At 38.9% G+C, this 19,705-nt stretch overlaps 1 non-coding gene across 1 annotated transcript; it reads right to left on the reverse strand.

The window, feature by feature from the left end:
* Positions 1–7,961: 7,961 nt before the first annotated feature.
* Positions 7,962–8,069, reverse strand: LOC130964035 (small nucleolar RNA R71). The gene has a single exon (XR_009080148.1). It is a non-coding gene; the product is annotated as a small nucleolar RNA R71 (small nucleolar RNA).
* Between the last annotated feature and the right edge of the window lie 11,636 nt (positions 8,070–19,705).

Consider the following 19,705-nt stretch of genomic DNA (forward strand, 5'->3'; position numbering starts at 1 on the left):
AACCAGTAACCCTAAATCCACTAAAACTAGAATCAATAATAAAAAAAATCAATAACCAGGATATATTAGCAATTCAAACCTACAACCCTAAATCCAGTAAAACTAGAATTATTAATCAAGAGTCAACAATCAACATATATCAAACACTTTCAGCATATAAAAGACATAAAGTAGTGCTTACGTCGTTCTGCCATCAGGCCAAATTGTCAATCGTATGATGGGAGGTGGTGGAGGGACATTAGCTAGCTGGCTTTCATGAGAGGATTCTGGCGCCACGGTGTCCGTTGCTCGAGGCAGTGTTGTCTAGATAGTGGACTGCTGAGCAGATGGAGGCAGCATCTCACCGTAGACACAAGGACGAAGTTAGGGTTAGGGACCATAATGAACGGCTGGTCTGATGCACCTGCAACCTATGACGTCACCAGGGTAGTCAGAGTAGAGAGAGAATCTAGAATTCCCAAGGGTACTGGCAGAAACCATCCCTCTACCACGACTGCTAGGCTGATCCACAAGACCTCTGTCTATCGTCGTTTGCAAATAGCATACCAATTAAAAATGTGCTAAACATATTCACAACATCATTCAAAATGCTTAATCAAAATAAACTATGTTAAACTTAGTTAAGGAAATACATTATCTATTGAAATCAAATAAAACAAAAGAGATAAGTGCACATTCCAACTTCATAAACATCCGAGATGTGGAATTAAGGTGCCTGAGATGTGGAAGACACCATCTGAAAATGTCATGCATGGATGGATTCAGTGGATGTTATTGCTGTGGATTGTTAGGGCATATCTCTATACATTGTCCTTACAAGAAGGACCAGGGTGAGGACACCGGTCTCAGCAACGAGGTTAAGGATCTCCAACTTGAGGTAATGATAAAATTGATAACCGAGTTTTAATTTTATTGTAGAAGGTTGTAACTTGACCCTCCTTATTAACTTATCATGGGGACAAGGATTTAGAACTAGGAACATCAGATTGAACGTTAGGCTTAGGACCAGAGTTTAGCTTACTTTTGTTTTATGTAATGTTGCCATTAGGGCTGGCCAAACTTAGCATCAGAGGAACCAATAGGAGAAGATAAGTCTAGTGGACGCAGCGAAGAGATTCGGCTTCATAGTGACAACTAATTAGAGTGACACAGTGGAAAGCGTGAGGGAGCATTGACACGGTAGAATTATAAAAGATGAAGTACTTTAACGATATTCTCTATGACCGTCATAACTGGTTTTACTACCTTATTCTAAGCTTTAGAGAAATTTTAAATCATATAATTTTAAAATACAAACAAGAATCAGAGAATAAAAATTAGTAGGCAGATAGAACATAGCAGAAAGAATGAACAGTAAATATTCACAATCAAATGCGCATAGAATTTATGATGCATGCTTACTCCTAATGCAGGCCATAAGCTCATGCGTCGGTTGTCTATCTGCAACCTGACGTTACTCAAAGTGAACTTCAAATATGGTTTCTTTATTGTATCAGTTAGACACATTGGTATCATCATGGGTGAACCCATGTCAGTCATGATAGCTTGGCATCACGGTTACCCATGTCAGTTAGGTCACATCATAATAACATTTTAATGTGTATCATAGTAAGAAACAGTGCTATTAGTTAATTGGGCACTTTCGCATTAGCAGTTTGGCACAAAGGCTCATTCAACATACAATTCTCAATTATTTATTTCATTCATTATTTCTCTTTCCTTTTCCTCTAAGTGTCTTTTCCATTCTTTATTTCTTATTTTCTTTTCTTTCCGTTATGCTTCTGCACCACCTTACAGCTAAGCATACCTCTGCATCACCATAAAACTAGGCGTACCTCCGCATCACCAAGTAGCTAAACGTACCTCCGCATCACTATTTAACTTTGAATGTGTCCTAAGAACAACCTACACAACTTTTGTTTAAATACGTTCATACACGCTGCCAAATTTGGACATATCCTTTGGATCTAAATCAAAGTTTTATCACATTTGGATTAGAATTGAATTTGATAACAAATTCAATATAATTTGCTGTTGCACTTAAGAAGATTCAGAAAAATACAATAGACAATTCTATTTTTGAAAAATCTATAATAAATTCAATTCTAATACGTTACTTCTAGATTTTGGTGAGAATACACTCTATACCCCTAAGGTTTAGGACATACAAGTTTCAAGTTCATAGCACTTTGTTTGGTTAATTAAATGTCAATTGGAAGTGCTGCTCTATTTCTAGTAATTGGTTCTAAATTTCCTGCGAACAGCCCAGCTTCCAAGAGACATAATTAACTCTACAAAATAGCTATGGACATGAAATTTGTACTCAATTAAAGTAGACTCATAGATCTTCAAAATACTTTTGGAAGCAAAATGCCAAATAATTCAAAAGTTCTAGTGGTTGGAAGTTGATACTACAGAACCAGAAAACTAGAAAATTCTTCAGCAACCACTAAATTTAAAAAATTCACACCTTCCAAACCACTTGGACAAAATTTCTAAATTTTTTATGGAGAAATCTTGTGTTCTTGAAGTTTAGTAGAAAAATAAGTTAGACCAAAAATCATGTCTAGATTCCTCCCAGTTTTTATTCTAAGTTGCTGCCAAATATGCAGAAAATTCTGCATTAAGTGATTTAATAACCTCGCATACCAAACTTTTTTATTTAAGCCTAAAATTCCTCTAAAACCATAATTCTATCCCTCTTTCGACTAACCAAAGTTGCTAAAGTGATCAATACAGCCTCATGAGTTCAAACTCATTAATTCACCTTTTTACAAATACTTATATACTTAATTGAACATATATTTTTCTGCACTATCATAAATAAAGTTTTTCATTGGGGCCCATCATCAATCATCCCCATCATAATTCAGCAATCATCATTATTCAAACACATAATAATTCATCAATCCATACCAGCAAGCTCAGTGACAAAAGTAACATTCTATCTATTCTATCCCTCACCTTTTTTTGAGAATTCACAAACCAAGGTCTGTCCTTTGCTACCTTAAATCAAAAAATCCTAAAAATATAATTAAAGAATTTTGTCAGTTCACAGGGCCAATTGGTCGAGCTTCACATAGAGCAAGAGAAGGAGTCTTACTCTTGTGATGGGATGAATTTGATTGGCTTGGTCATCAATTAAAGAAATTGAAGCTTAACAAGGGTAGAACCTTTGACTTAGGAAGAACAACAGAGCATAGAGTTATTGATTCTTACCTAGCAAGAAAAATGCACAGGGAATCAGGTAGAAAAAGGGGGTAAGGTTTCTTCTTTGGCTTCTGGTAGCAGCTCTTTGATGGTCCTCTCCTTTATTCTTCCTCATTCCCTTCCTTAATCAATCACTAGTTTTGCTTTCTTTCTTCTCTTCGTGTAGTTTTCAGGGAAATTGAAAGGCAGGGCTTATCTATCTATATCTATTGAGGGTGGGAAAAGGTGAGCTGGTACGGCAAGGCTTCGTGGCTTCCTCCCCTTGCAACACCACATCACAGCATTCACTGCATGAAGAGGTCACCATGGTTCTTCCTGGAGTGCCATTCGATTGTGAGATGGGAAGAGCGAATAAACTTAATCAGAGTTTCCTTGGGATTTGGTTTAGTTAAGGAAGCTTGGTTCGGTTGAATCGGGAGAAGGAAAAGAAAAATAATGACTTTGCACTAGAGAAAAAACTAGTTTTCAGGTTAGGACACGCTTTTATCTCCCACGGTATGTCTATTCTTTTCGCTTATCAAGTCTAAATCTGCCTTATTATTTTATGATGAGATGATTCTAAGTTACTTTTTGAATTTCTCATCATAGAATTTTTGGGATAACTCTGTGGAGAATCATGGTGTTATAACATATCTCTGGTGCCTAGAATCTTTGGAATCAAGCAGATATGGGTTTGATTGAAGCTTTTGAGAATTTTCCAGCCAAAAAAAACTACGTATCGCCTTAAAACATCATTACCTCTAATATCCCAGTAAAATTAGAAGAATTTAGCTGTGAAACCATTGTCCACCGGGGCACTCTGCGCACAAACATTAAATATAGCCCTCTTTGTCTCCTCAATAGAAACTATACTCAAAAGCCTACGGTTCATATTAGTTGTATCCGTAGGATTGAAGCCTTTAAAAAACACCCCTGGATCAGCTTGATTAGTAGCCGTAAAAATCTCCTTGAAATAATTCTCTGCTACTTTAAAAATACCCTCCGGTTCAAAAGCTACTTCTCTATGATGAGCGGATAATTTGTACGCTTTTTGGCATTGTTTTTAGTATGTTTCTAGTAGGATTTAGTTAGTTTTTAGTATATTTTTATTAGTTTTTAATTAAAATTCACTTTTCTGGACTTTACTATGAGTTTGTGTGTTTTTCTGAGATTTCAGGTATTTTCTGGCTGAAATTGAGGGACCTGAGCAAAAATCTGATTCAGAGACTGAAAAGGACTACAGATGCTGTTGGATTCTGACCTCCCTGCACTCGAAGTGGATTTTCTGGAGCTACAGAAGCCCAATTGGTGCGCTCTCAACGGCGCTAGAAAGTAGACATTCTGGGTTTTCTAGCAATATATGATAGTCTATACTTTGCCCAAGATTTGATGGCCCAAACCGGCGTTTAAAGTCAACCTCAGAATTCCCAGCGTTAAACGCGGGAACTGGCACCAAAGTGGGAGTTAAACGCCCAAACTGGCACAAAAGCTGGCGTTTAACTCAAGAAGAGTCTCTACACGAAAATGCTCCAATTCTCAGCCCAAGCACACACCAAGTGGGCCCGGAAGTGGATTTTTATGTCTTTTACTCATCTTTGTAATTCTTAAGCTACTAGTTCCCTATAAATAGGACCCTTTACTATTGTATTTTTCATCTTGAGATCTTGGAATCTTTTGATCACTGGGGGCTGGCCTCACGGCCATGCCTAGACCTTGTTCTTATGTATTTTCAACGGTGGAGTTTCTACACACCATAGATTAAGGTGTGGAGCTCTGCTGTACCTCGAGTATTAATGCAATTACTATTGTTCTTCTATTCAATTCAGCTTGTTCTTATTCCAAGATATTCATTCGTACCCAAGAACATGATGAATGTGATGATTATGTGACGCTCATCATCATTCTCACTTATGAACAAGTGACTGACAACCACTTCTGTTCTACAAGCAAACAAGGCTCTAATGTTTATCTCTTGGGTTCTTTAACCGGAATCTTCGTGGTATAAGCTAGAATTGATGGCGGCATTCAAGAGAATCCGGAAGGTCTAAACTTTGTCTGTGGTATTCTGAGTAGGATTCAATGATTGAATGACAGTGACAAGCTTCAAACTCGCGATTGTGGGGCATTAGTGACAGACGCAAAAGAATCACTGGATTCTATTCCGACATGATCGAGAACCGACAGCTGGATAGCCGTGCCGTGACAGGGTGCGTTGAACATTTCCACTGAGAGGATGGGAGGTAGCCACTGACAACGGTGAAACCCTTGCATACAGCTTTCCATGGAAAGGAGTAAGAAGGATTGGATGAAGACAGTAGGAAAGCAGAGAAACGGAAGGGACAAAGCATCTTCATACGCTTATCTGAAGTTCTCACCAATGAAATACATAAGTATCTCTATCTTTATCTTTATGTTTTATTCATATATCATCCATAACCATTTGAGTCTGCCTGACTGAGATTTACAAGGTGACCATAGCTTGCTTCATACCAACAATCTCCGTGGGATCAACCCTTACTCGCGTAAGGTTTATTACTTGGACGACCCAGTGCACTTGCTGGTTAGTTGTGTGAAGTTGTGTTTATGCCATGGTATTGAGCACCAAGTCTTTGGGGCCATTACTAGGGATTATTTGAGTTGTGAAAAGTAGTGATCACAATTTCGTGCACCAAGTTTTTGGCGCCGTTGCCGGGGATTGTTTCCAGTATGGACAACTGACGGTTCATCTTATTGCTTAGATTAGGTATTTTTTTTCTTCAGAGTTCTTAAGAATGAATTCTAGTGTTTCCAGGTGATGTTCTTATCATCACCAAAGCTGATTGATTCTCATCAATTTAGCTCTTGAATGCAATGTCCTTCTGAAGCTTGGCTATCCATGTCTAATTTCTTTAGACTAAAGCTTTAGACTAACATTGCATGATTCCTGGAATTCTCATTAAGAATTTTGATATCTTTATTTTCTTTTCCACTTAATTTTCGAAAAAAAAATCCAAAAAAATTACAAAATCATAAAAACCAAAAATATTGTATGTTTCTTGTTGAGTCTAGTTTCTCATATTGAGTTTGGTGTCAATTGCATGTTTCTGTTCTTCTTGCATTCATTCATGTGTCTTAAGTGATCTTCAAGATGTTCTTGATGATTTCCTTGCTCTAATCTTTGAATTCTCTTGACTTGAGTGTTTTGTTGTTTGTCATATGCATTCTCATTTTGTTAGTGTCAGTAGTATACAAACTGCTAAGTTTGGTGTCTTGCATTGTTTATTTGATTTTAGTTGCATTTTGATTATTCCTCATTATAAAAAATCCAAAAATATTTTTAATTTGTGTCTTTTCAAGTCAATAATACAGAGAATTGAAGATTCAGAACATACAGCAGAGGAATTACACAGAAAAAGGCTGGGCGTTCAAAATGCCCAGTGAAGAAGGCAGACTGGCGTTTAAACGCCAGCCAGGGTGCCTGGCTGGGCGTTTAACGCCCAAAAGGGTAGTGCTTTGGGCGTTAAACGCCAGAATGTGCACCATTCTGGGCGTTTAACGCTAGGATGGCACAAGAGCGAAGATTTTATTTTCAATTCAAATTTTTTTCAAGTTTTCAAAGTTTTTCAAAATCAAATCTTTTTCAAATCATATCTTTTCAATCATATCTTTTCAAAATCAATTTCTTTCCTTTTTCAAAAATACTTGCTAACAATTAATGATTCGATTGAACATTTCAAGTATGTTGCCTTTTCTATTGAGAAAGGTTTAATGTTTGAATCATATCTTTCCTTGTTAGCCAAGTCATTAATTTTTAAAATCAAATCTTTTTAAATTGTTTTTCAAATCATATCTTTTCAATCACATCTTTTTAAAATCATATCTTTTCAATCATATCTTTTTAATCACATCTTTTTCAAAATAGTTTTCAATCATATCTTTTTGATTTCTAATTTCAAAATCTTTTTCAAAAATTACTTGATTTTTTTTTCAATCTTAGTTTTTGAAAATCAATTAAAGTTTTTCAAAATGTTTTTTTTAAATCTTTTTCTTAATTTTCGAAAATTTCTTCCCCTCTTCTCACATCCTTCTATTTATGGAGTAACACTCCTCCTCAATGCACAATTCGAACTCTGTCTCACTAAGTTCGAATTCTTCTCCCTCTTCCTTCTATTTTTCTGTTCCTCTGACACCTCAAGGAGTCTCTATACTGTGACATAGAGGATTCCACATGTTCTTGTTCTCTTCTCTTTCATATGAGCAGGAGCAAAGACAAAAGCATTCTTGTTGAGGCTGACCCTGAACTTGAAAGGGCCTTGAAGCGAAAGCTAAGAAAAGCTAAGGCACAACTCTCTATAGAGGACCTAACAGAAATCTTCAAAGAAGAAGACATGGCAGCCGAAAACAACAACAATGCCAACAATGCAAGGAAGGTGCTGGGTGACTTTACTGCACCTACTCCCGACTTCTATGGGAGAAGCATCTCTATCCCTGCCATTAGAGCAAACAACTTTGAGCTTAAGCCTCAATTAGTTTCTCTAATGCAACAGAATTGCAAGTTCCATGGACTTCCATTGGAAGATCCTCATCAGTTTTTAGCTGAATTCTTGCAAATCTGTGATACTGTCAAGACTAATGGGGTTGACCCTGAGGTCTACAGACTAATGCTATTCCCTTTTGCTGTAAGAGATAGAGCTAGAATATGGTTGGACTCACAACCTAAAGAAAGCCTGAACTCTTGGGAAAAGCAAGTCAATGCCGTCTTGGCAAAGTTCTTCCCACCTCAAAAATTGAGTAAGCTTAGAGTGGAAGTCCAAACCTTCAGACAGAAGGAAGGAGAATCCCTCTATGAAGCTTGGGAAAGATACAAACAATTGATCAGAAAATGTCCTTCTGACATGCTTTCTGAATGGAGCATCATAGGTATCTTCTATGATGGTCTGTCTGAACTATCCAAGATATCTTTGGATAGCTTTGCAGGGGGATCTCTTCATCTAAAGAAGACGCCTACAGAAGCTCAAGAACTAATTGAAATGGTTGCAAATAACCAATTCATGTACACTTCTGAAAGGAATCCTGTGAATAATGGGACAAATCAGAAGAAAGGAGTTCTTGAGATTGATACTCTGAATGCCATATTGGCTCAGAACAAGATATTGACTCAGCAAGTCAATTTGATCTCTCAAAGTCTGTCTGGAATGCAAAATGCACCAGGCAGTACTAAGGATGCTTCATTTGAAGAAGAAGCTTATGATCCTGAGAACCCTTCAATGGAAGAGGTGAATTACATGGGAGAACCCTATGGAAACACCTATAATTCTTCATGGAGAAATCATCCAAATCTCTCATGGAAGGATCAACAGAGACCTCAACAAGGATTCAACAACAATAATGGTGGAAGAAACAGGTTTAGCAATGGCAAGCCTTTTCCATCATTTTCTCAGCAACAGACAGAGAATTCTAAGCAGAACCACTCTGACTTAGCAACCATGGTCTCTGATCTAATCAAAACCACTCAAAGTTTCATGACTGAAACAAGGTCCTCCATTAGGAATTTGGAGGCACAAGTGGGACAGCTGAGCAAGAGAATTACTGAACTCCCTCCTAGTACTCTTCCAAGCAATACAGAAGAAAATCCAAAAGGAGAGTGCAAGGCCATCAACATGGCCGAATTTGGAGAGGATGAAGAGGCAGTGAACGCCACTGAGGAAGACCTCAATGGGTGTGCACTGACCTCCAATGAGTTCCCTAATGAGGAACCATGGGAATCTGAGGCTCAAAATGAGACCATAGAGATTCCACTGGACTTACTTCTGCCATTCATGAGCTCTGATGAGTATTCTTCCTCTGAAGAGGATGAGTATGTCACTGAAGAGCAAGTTGCTAAATACCTTGGAGCAATCATGAAGCTAAATGACAAGTTATTTGGTAATGAGACTTGGGAGGATACACCCCTTTTGCTCACCAAAGAACTGGATGACTTGTCTAGGCAGAAATTACTCAAAAGAGACAAGATCCTGGGAAGTTTTCAATACCTTGTACCATAGGCACTATGACCTTCAAGAAGGCTCTGTGTGACTTAGGGTCAAGTATAAACCTCATGCCTCTCTCTGTAATAGAGAAGCTAGGGATCTTTGAGGTACAAGCTGCAAGAATCTCACTAGAGATGGCAGACAATTCAAGAAAACAAGCTTATGGACTTGTAGAGGATGTTTTGGTGAAGATTGAAGACCATTACATCCCTGCTGATTTCATAGTCCTAGAGACTGGGAAGTGCATGGATGAATCCATCATCCTTGGCAGACCCTTCCTAGCCACAGCAAAGGCTGTGATTGATGTTGATAGAGGTGAACTGATCATTGAAGTGAATGAAGAATCCTTTGTGTTTAAGGCTCAAGGATATCCCTCTGTCACCATGGAGAGGAAGCATGAAGAGCTTCTCTCAAATCAGAGCCAAACAGAGCCCCCACAGTCAAACTCTAAGTTTGGTGTTGGGAGGCCACAACCAAACCCTAAGTTTGGTGTTGAACCCCCACAGTCAAACTCTAAGTTTGGTGTTGAGAGGTTCCAACATTGCTCTGAGTATCTGTGAGGCTCCATGAGAGCCCTTTGTCAAGCTACTGACATTAAAGAAGCGCTTGTTGGGAGGCAACCCAATGTTATATTTTATTTATTTTCCTTTGTTATTTTATGTTTTCTGTAGGTTAATGATCATGAGAAGTCACAAAATCAATTGAAAAAGCAAAAAACAGAATGAAAAACAGAAAGAAAAATAGCACACCCAGGAGGAGAACTTGCTGGCGTTTAAACGCCAGTGAAGCTAGCAAATGGGCGTTTAACGCCAGAAAGGGGCACCAGACTGGCGTTAAACGCCAGAAAAGGGCAAGAAGCTGGCGTTAAACGCCAGAAATGGGCACTAGCCCGGTGTTGAACGCCAGAATTGGCAATGGGTGCATTTTTGCACACCACTTGGTGCAGGGATGAATTTTCCTTGACACCTCAGGATCTGTGGACCCCACAAGATCCCCACCTACCCCACCACCCTCTCTCTTCTTCACCCATTCACCAATCACCTCAACAGATCTTCCCCAAAAACCCTTCACCTATCAAATCCCATCTTTTTCTTCACCACTCACATCCATCCTTCATAAAACCCCACCTACCTCACCATTCAAATTCAAACTACTTTTCCTCCCAAACCCACCCTTACATGACCGAACCCCACCCCTCTCTTCACCCCTATATAAACCCATCTTCACTCCTTCATCTTCACACAACCTAAACACTACTTCTTCCCTTTGGCCGAATCACAAAGCCAACTCCATCTCCTCTATTTCTTCTTCTTCTACTCTCTTCTTTCTTCTTTTGCTTGAGGACGAGTAAACCTTTTAAGTTTGGTGTGGTAAAAGCATTGCTTTTTGTTTTTCCATAACCATTTATGGCATCCAAGGCCGGAGAAACCTCTAGAAAGAGGAAAGGGAAGGCAAAAGCTTTCACCTCCGAGTCATGGGAGATGGAGAGATTCATCTCAAGGGTGCATCAAGACCACTTCTATGAAGTTGTGGCCTTGAAGAAAGTGATCCCCGAGGTCCCTTTCAAACTCAAAAAGAGTGAATATCCGGAGATCCGACATGAGATCCGAAGAAGAGGTTGGGAAGTTCTTACCAACCCCATTCAACAAGTCGGAATCTTAATGGTTCAAGAGTTCTATGCCAATGCATGGAGCCCCAAGAGCCATGATCAAAGTGTGAACCCGAACCCAAAGAATTGGCTTACAATAGTTCGGGGAAAATACTTAGATTTTAGTCCGGAAAATGTAAGGTTGGCATTCAACTTGCCCATGATGCAAGGAGATGAACACCCTTACACTAGAAGGGTCAACTTTGATCAAAGGTTGGACCAAGTCCTCACTGACATTTGTGAAGAGGGCGCCCAATGGAAGAGAGATTCAAGAGGGAAGCCGGTTCAATTGAGAAGGCATGACCTCAAGCCCGTGGCTAGAGGATGGTTGGAGTTTATCCAACGCTCAATCATTCCCACTAGCAACCAGTCTGAAGTTACTCTAGACCGGGCCATCATGATTCATAGTATCATGATTGGAGAGGAAGTGGAAGTTCATGAGGTTATAGCCCAAGAACTCTATAAGGTGGCAGACAAGTCCTTTACCTTGGCAAGGTTAGCCTTTCCTCATCTCATTTGTCACCTCTGTTATTCAGTTGGAGTGGACATAGAAGGAGACATCCTCATTGATGAGGACAAGCCCATCACTAAGAAAAGGATGGAGCAAACAAGAGACCCCACTGATCATGAAATCCCTGAGATACCTCAAGGGATGCACCTTCCTCCACAAAACTATTGGGAGCAAATCAACACCTCCCTAGGAGAATTGAGTTCCAACATGGGACAACTAAGGGTGGAGCACCAAGAACATTCCATCCTCCTCCATGAAATTAGAGAAGATCAAAGAATCATGAGAGAGGAGCAACAAAGACAAGGAAGAGACATTGAGGAGCTCAAGCACTCCATAAGATCTTCAAGAGGAAGAACAAGCCGCCATCACTAAGGTGGACCCGTTCATTAAAGTTATGAATGTCCTATGAATCCATCACCTTTATTAAATGAAAAATGTTTTAATCACAAAAGAACAAGAAGTACATGATTTCGAATTCATCCTTAAAACTAGCTTAATTATTTTGATGTGGTGACAATACTTTTTGTTTTCTGAATGTATGCTTGAACAGCGCATATGTCTTTTGAATTTGTTGTTCATGAATGTTGAAATTGTTGGCTCTTGAAAGAATGATGAAAAAGGAGACATGTTACTGAGGATCTGAAAAATCATAAAAAAGTGATTCTTGAAGCAAGAAAAAGCAGTGAATACAAAAAAAAAAGAAAAAAAGAAAAAAAAGGGGAGAAAAACGAAAAAAAAAGAGAAGAGAAAAAGAAAAAGAAAAAAATAAAGTTGTGATCCAAGGCAAAAAGAGTGTGCTTAAGAACCCTGGACACCTCTAATTGGGGACTCTAGCAAAGCTGAGTCACAATCTGAAAAGGTTCACCCAATTATGTGTCTGTGGCATGTATGTATCCGGTGGTAATACTGGAAGACAGAGTGCTTTGGGCCACGGCCAAGACTCATAAAGTAGCTGTGTTCAAAAATCATCATATTTAACTAGGAGAATCAATAACACTATCTGGATTCTGAGTTCCTAAAGAAGCCAATCATTCTGAATTTCAAAGGATAAAGTGAGATGCCAAAACTGCTCGGAGGCAAAAAGCTACTAGTCCCGCTCATCTAATTTGGAGCTAAGTTTCATTGATAATTTGGAGTCCATAGTATATTCTCTTCTTTTTATTCTATTTGATTTTCAGTTGCTTGGGAAGAAGCAACAATTTAAGTTTGGTGTTGTGATAAGCGGATAATTTGTACGCTTTTTGGCATTGTTTTTAGTATGTTTCTAGTAGGATTTAGTTAGTTTTTAGTATATTTTTATTAGTTTTTAATTAAAATTCACTTTTCTGGACTTTACTATGAGTTTGTGTGTTTTTCTGAGATTTCAGGTATTTTCTGGCTGAAATTGAGGGACCTGAGCAAAAATCTGATTTAGAGACTGAAAAGGACTGCAGATGCTGTTGGATTCTGACCTCCCTGCACTCGAAGTGGATTTTCTGGAGCTACAGAAGCCCAATTGGCGCGCTCTTAACGGCGCTGGAAAGTAGACATCCTGGGCTTTCCAGCAATATATGATAGTCCATACTTTGCCTAAGATTTGATGGCCCAAACTGGCGTTCAAAGTCAACCTCAGAATTCCCAGCGTTAAACGCCGGAACTGGCACCAAAGTGGGAGTTAAACGCCCAAACTGGCACAAAAGCTGGCATTTAACTCCAAGAAGAGTCTCTATACGAAAATGCTCCATTGCTCAGCCCAAGCACACACCAAGTGGGCCCGGAAGTGGATTTTTATGTCTTTTACTCATCTTTGTAATTCTTAAGCTACTAGTTCCCTATAAATAGGACCCTTTACTATTGTATTTTTCATCTTGAGATCTTGGAATCTTTTGATCACTGGGGGCTGGCCTCACGGCCATGCCTAGACCTTGTTCTTATGTATTTTCAACGGTGGAGTTTCTACGCACCATAGATTAAGGTGTGGAGCTCTGCTGTACCTCGAGTATTAATGCAATTACTATTGTTCTTCTATTCAATTCAGCTTGTAATTATTCCAAGATATTCATTCGTACCCAAGAACATGATGAATGTGATGATTATGTGACGCTCATCATCATTCTCACTTATGAACAAGTGACTGACAACCACTTCTGTTCTACAAGCAAACAAGGCTCTAATGTTTATCTCTTGGGTTCTTTAACCGGAATCTTCGTGGTATAAGCTAGAATTGATGGCGGCATTCAAGAGAATCCGGAAGGTCTAAACCTTGTCTGTGGTATTCTGAGTAGGATTCAATGATTGAATGACTGTGACGAGCTTCAAACTCGCGATTGTGGGGCGTTAGTGACAGACGCAAAAGAATCACTGGATTCTATTCCGACATGATCGAGAACCGACAGCTGGATAGCCGTGCCGTGACAGGGTGCGTTGAACATTTCCACTGAGAGGATGGGAGGTAGCTACTGACAACGGTGAAACCCTTGCATACAGCTTGCCATGGAAAGGAGTAAGAAGGATTGGATGAAGACAGTAGGAAAGCAGAGAGACGGAAGGGACAAAGCATCTTCATACGCTTATCTGAAGTTCTCACCAATGAAATACATAAGTATCTCTATCTTTATCTTTATGTTTTATTCATATATCATCCATAACCATTTGAGTCTGCCTGACTGAGATTTACAAGGTGACCATAGCTTGCTTCATACCAACAATCTCCGTGGGATCGACCCTTACTCGCGTAAGGTTTATTACTTGGACGACCCAGTGCACTTGCTGGTTAGTTGTGCGAAGTTGTGTTTATGCCATGGTATTGAGCACCAAGTCTTTGGGGCCATTACTAGGGATTATTTGAGTTGTGAAAAGTAGTGATCATAATTTTGTGCACCACTCTATCAATTCCAACTAGGCTCCTAGTAGCGCGGAATTACACTTTGCACTACTGAACCAGCAAGTACACTAGGTCGTCCAAGTAATACCCGAGTGAGTCAGGGTCGATCCTACGAGGATTGTGATTTGAAGTAAGCTCTGGTTATCTTGTAGATCTTAGTCAGCCGGATAGAAGGGTTGTTTGCTTGTTTAATTTGCATGAAAAGAAAATAAATAAAACGTTACTCAGTTAATGGTGAATGCATTGATATGAAGATGGTTAAGACCTGGAGATACTTTGTTCTTCTGGATCACTCCGGTCTAACTGTCTTCTTCAACTGTGAATGATTTCTTTTATGGCAGGCTGTATGTGATCAATGCCTTTCTTAAGGGATCGCCAATACTCCTCCAGATTTGCACCCTAGGGTTAGTACGGATCCAGTCTGATTGAGGGTGAAGCTCCTGCAGTTCATTCTCCTTAGTGATCCTACTCAAAACACCACAGACAAGGTCGAATCTTCCGAATCAAAGAATGCTGCACCTTTGGTTCTAGCCTCTACCACAAAGACTCTAATCTTCTCGTACCTCGGCTGAACTGATGTCTCGAGATGTACCCAACGAAGTTGTAAATTAGCCGTTTAAGAGATGTATGATCTAGCTAGTGGTTCATCATTGTCCGATGAAAGACTAACTCTGAACCCATATAGAATGAGATAACCTTGTGCCGGTTCAACGCATTCATATTAATGAAGAACGAAGATACATCTTAGAATAGAGAATCAAACACAAATTGAGATAGAATAGTAGTACTTTATTAATCCATAAAACTCAACAGAGCTCCTCCCCTTAACCTAGGAGGTTTAGAAACACATATTGATAGAAAATATAATGATAAACGAAAATATGACAGGTCCTCTCTTGAGTCTATAAAAGTTCTCAAATAAATACTAAGCAAATGACTAAGGATTACACAGGAAGGGTAAAATAGTCTTTTAGTGCTAAAATCTACTTCTGGGGCCCACTTGGTGAGTGTTTGGGTTGAGCTTGATTGAGATCCACGTGCTAGGAGGCCTCTAGGGTGTTGAATGCTGGCTAGGGGGTCCTTTATGGGCGTTGGATGCTGGTCTCTTCTCCTTTGGGTGCTGGACGCCAGAAAAGGGCAGGAGGCTGGCGTTGAATGCCAGTTTTGGGCCTTAAATTCTGAAGAAAAGTATGGACTATTATACATTTCTAGAAAGCTCTGGATGTTATCTTTCCATAGCCATTGATAACTCTCCATTTGAATTTTTATAGCTCCAGAAAAGCTCTTTCGAGTGCAAGGAGGTCAGATCCGAACAACATCTGCAATGCTTTCTCTGTCTCTGAGTCAAAATTTTCTCTAGCTCCTCAATTTCAGTCAGAAAATACCTAAAAATGCATAAAAACACACAAACTTAAAGTAGAATCCAAAAATGTGAATTTTGCACTAAAACCTATGAAAACTTAATAAAACTTAAACAAACATACTAAAAGCTATATGAAAATGATGCCAAAAAGCGTATAAAATATCTTCTCATCACAACACCATACTTAAACTCTTGCTTGTCCCCAAGCAACTAAAAACAAATTAGGATAAAAAGAAGAGTAAGATACAATAAATCTCAAAGTTTTCAATGAAGCTCAGTTTCAATTAGATGAGTGTGACGTAGTAGCTTTTTGCTTCTGAATAGTTTTGGCATCTCACTATCTATTGAAACTCAGAAGTGTTGGCATCCTTAGGAACTTAGAATCCAAATGATATTATTGACTCTCCTAATTTAGTTTTTTTTTATTCCTGAACATAGATTTTAGAGTCTTGGTCGTGGCCCTAAGCACTTTGTTTTCCAGTATTACCACCGGATACATAAATGCCACAGACACTTAACTAGATGAACCCTTTCAGATTGTGATTCAGCTTTGCTAGAATCCCCAGATAGAGGTGTCTAGAGTTCTTAAACACACTCTTTTTGCTTTGGATCATAACTTTAACTGCTCAGTCTCAAGTTTTTACTTGACACCTTCACACCACAAGCATATTATTAGGGACACTATCTATTTGGAGTGCTTAGGCCAAGATTTTACTCCTTTTAGGCCCTCATAACCATTGATGCTCAAAGCCTTGGATCCTTTATCCTTGCCTTTTGGTTTAAAGGGTTATTGGATTTTTGCTCTTGCCTTTTGGTTTAAAGAGCTATTAGCTTTTTCTGCTTTTTATTTTTCATCATTTTTTTTTCACATGCAAAATTTTTTTTTCTTTTTATTGCTACATGCTTTTTTTTCTTTTTTCTTTTGCTGCTTTTTCTTGCTTCAAGAATTATTTTTTTATTTTTCAGATTATCAATAATACTTCACTTTTATCATCATTCTTTCAAGAGCCAACATTCTTAATTTCAATTTCAAATATGCGTTGTTCATTTATACATTCAAAAAACGAAAGTAATACCACCACATCAAGATAATTGAACTATTCTTATTATATAACTTGAAATTTATGTATCTCTCAATTTTTTTCAATTAAAATTTTCTTTTAAGTAAGGTTAGAGATATATGGAACATTTTATAACTTTAAGACATAGATGATCATGCAACAAGAACAAGAGAACAGACAATAAAATATAATAGAAAACAGAAAAATGACATAAGGAAAGGGGATTAAGAGAACGAGTCCACTGTAGTGATGGCGGCTACTACTCCTCCTTGAGGATCCAATATAGTACTTGATCTCTTCAATGTCACTCCCTTATCTCTGTTATTCTTCCCTCATAGCTCTTTGATCTTCTCTAATTTCATTGAGGATGGTGGAATGCTCTTAATGCTCCATCCTCAACTGATTCATGTTAGAGCATAATTCTCTCACAGAAGTATACCATTGATCCCAATAGCTTTGAGGAGGAAAATACATCCCTAGAGGCATCTCATGGATCTCATGTTGAGACGGTTGCACAGGCTTATGTGCGTGCTCTCTAGCCTCTAGTTTGCTCCATCCTTTTCTTAGAGATGGCCTTGTCCTCCTCAATGAAGATGTCTCCCTCTATGACAATTCCAGCTGAATTGCATAGGTGACAAATGAGGTGAGAGAAAGCTAACCTTGCTTTGGTGGAAGGCTTTTCAGCTATCTTGTACAATTCTTGAGGTATCACCTCATGTACTTCCACTTCACTCCCAATCATGATGCAATGAATCACGATGGCTCTGTCAATGGTCACTTCTGACCGATTGCTAGTGAGGATGATAGAGCGTTGAATGAATTCCAACCATCCTCTAGCTATAGGATTGAGGTCAAGCCTTCTTAGTTGAGTGGGCATGCCTTGGGAATCCCTTTTCCACTGTGCTCCTTCCACACAGATGTCTGAGAGTACTTGATCCAGCCTTTGATCAAAGTTGACTCTTCTAGTGTAAGGGTGTGGATCTCCTTGCATCAAAGGCAAGTTGAACGTCATCCTTACACTTTCCAGACTAAAGTCCAAGATTCTCCCTCGGACCATGGTGCTCCAATTCTTGGGATTTGGGTTCACACTAATGTCATGGTTTTTTTGTGACCCATGCATTAGCATAGAACTCTTGCACCATTAAGATCCCAACCTCTTGGATGGGATTGGTTAGGACTTCCTAATCTCTTCTCTGGATCTCTCTTCGGATTTCCGAATACTCATTCTTCTTAAGCCTAAAAGGGACCTCGGGGATCACCTTCTTCTCTGCCACTACTTCATATAAGTGGTCTTGGTGGGTTTTAGTGATGAATCTCTCCATCTCTGAAGATTTTGAGGTGGCGGCTACAGCCTTTCCTTTCCTCTTTCTAGAGGGTTCTCTAACCTTGGGTGCCATAAGTGTTAATGGAAAGCAAAAAGGAACGCTTTACCCATACCAAAGTTAAAAGCTTTAGTCGTCCTCTAGCAAAAATAAATAAAAGAGAAGAATGGAGTAGAAGAAGAAGAAAATAGAAGAAGATAGAGGGAGAAGAGCAATTCGACTAAGGGGGGCTTTAGAGTGTATCAAATGTGTGTATGAAGGGTTAGAATGAGGGGTATTTATAGGAGTGGGCTAGGGAATTCAGGTTCCCTACTCATCTTCATAGGTGTTGAACACCCAGCACTATGCTCTTGGCTGGCATTTAACGCTAGCAATGCTGCCAATTGGGGCGTTGAACACCCAGCCAGTGCTCTCTGGCTGGCGTTCAATGCCAGCAAGTCTACCAGTTGGGGCGTTGAACGCTAGCAAGACTGCCAATTTGGGCGTTGGACGCCCAACCAGTGCTCCCTGGCTGGCGTTCAGTGCCAGTAAAACACTCCATCTAGAGTGCTCTGTTTTCATTGCTAAAACTTTCTGTCTCTGTTCTGACTGCTGCACATAATCATGAACCTAAAGAAATAACTTAAAGAAAAACAAATTTAAGGAATTAAAAGAAATAGAAATAATTAATTAGGGTTGTTTTGCTGATTTTAAAAGGAGTTTGTCGTGTCGGTATAGAATTTCTCAATGAAATTAATTCTCGTTGCAAGTATAGTTCTACACCAACAAATAATCCTCCCAATCAAAGATTTGATTGTCACGAGTAACAAACTCCAAATGAAAATTAACCAGAGTATCTAGACTCCGGGTCGTCTCCCTAGGAATCACAATGAAGTGCTTGGTTATTGGCTATAAGGTGTGTTTTTGGGGTTTTTCTTTTAAATGATAGACATGAAAATAATTGATAACGAAGATTAAATGACAAAGGGGTCTTGGCAAGGGTTGGTGGTCAAGGATCTCTATCCTAATCACTAACCACAACATGAGAATTGGCAAGGATTGACCTCATTAAGTTGTCCTCTAACTAGTAAAGGAGAGTCAAACGAGCTATGCTAATCCAAGTCCATAAGTCCTAACTCCTTACTAATTCAATTAGTTAGAATTAGAGTTAATGGCTCCCAATCATCAATCACTTGGACATTAGCAACTCAAGAGTTCCTAAGTTACCTTCCCAAGCCAAGAACATAAAATTCTACTCTAACATCCTTCCAAGCATTTTGTCAAACACTTGGAATGCATAAAAGGAAAGTACAACAAATAACAAGAATTGATGAAATCTAATGAATAACAATCGTAAAGAAAATGAAATCACAACTCAATTCAACAACAAAAGATCATCAAACATTAAATCTCATCAAGGAAAATCCAAATTCAACATGAGTGTATGAGCATAAAAGAGACATGAAAGTAAAATTAACATCACAAACTAAGAGAATTAAAGTGTAGAAACAAGAAATTGTAGAGGAAACAAGATGAAATCACGAATTTAAACATGGATCTATGAGAGATTGACCTAATCCTAACCTAATTCTAGAGAGAAGATGGAGCTTCTCTCTCTAGAAACTACACTACATGATGCTAATACTAACTAATGTTCTTCTCCCCTTTGCTTGGGCTTCAATTCTGCATGAAATACACTCAGAAACAAGCTGGAATTGGGCTTGGGCAGCTCAGAAATTGCCCCCAACAATTTGCCCTTAA

Source organism: Arachis stenosperma, chromosome 2 (assembly GCF_014773155.1).
Source record: "Arachis stenosperma cultivar V10309 chromosome 2, arast.V10309.gnm1.PFL2, whole genome shotgun sequence".
NCBI lineage: Eukaryota > Viridiplantae > Streptophyta > Magnoliopsida > Fabales > Fabaceae > Arachis > Arachis stenosperma.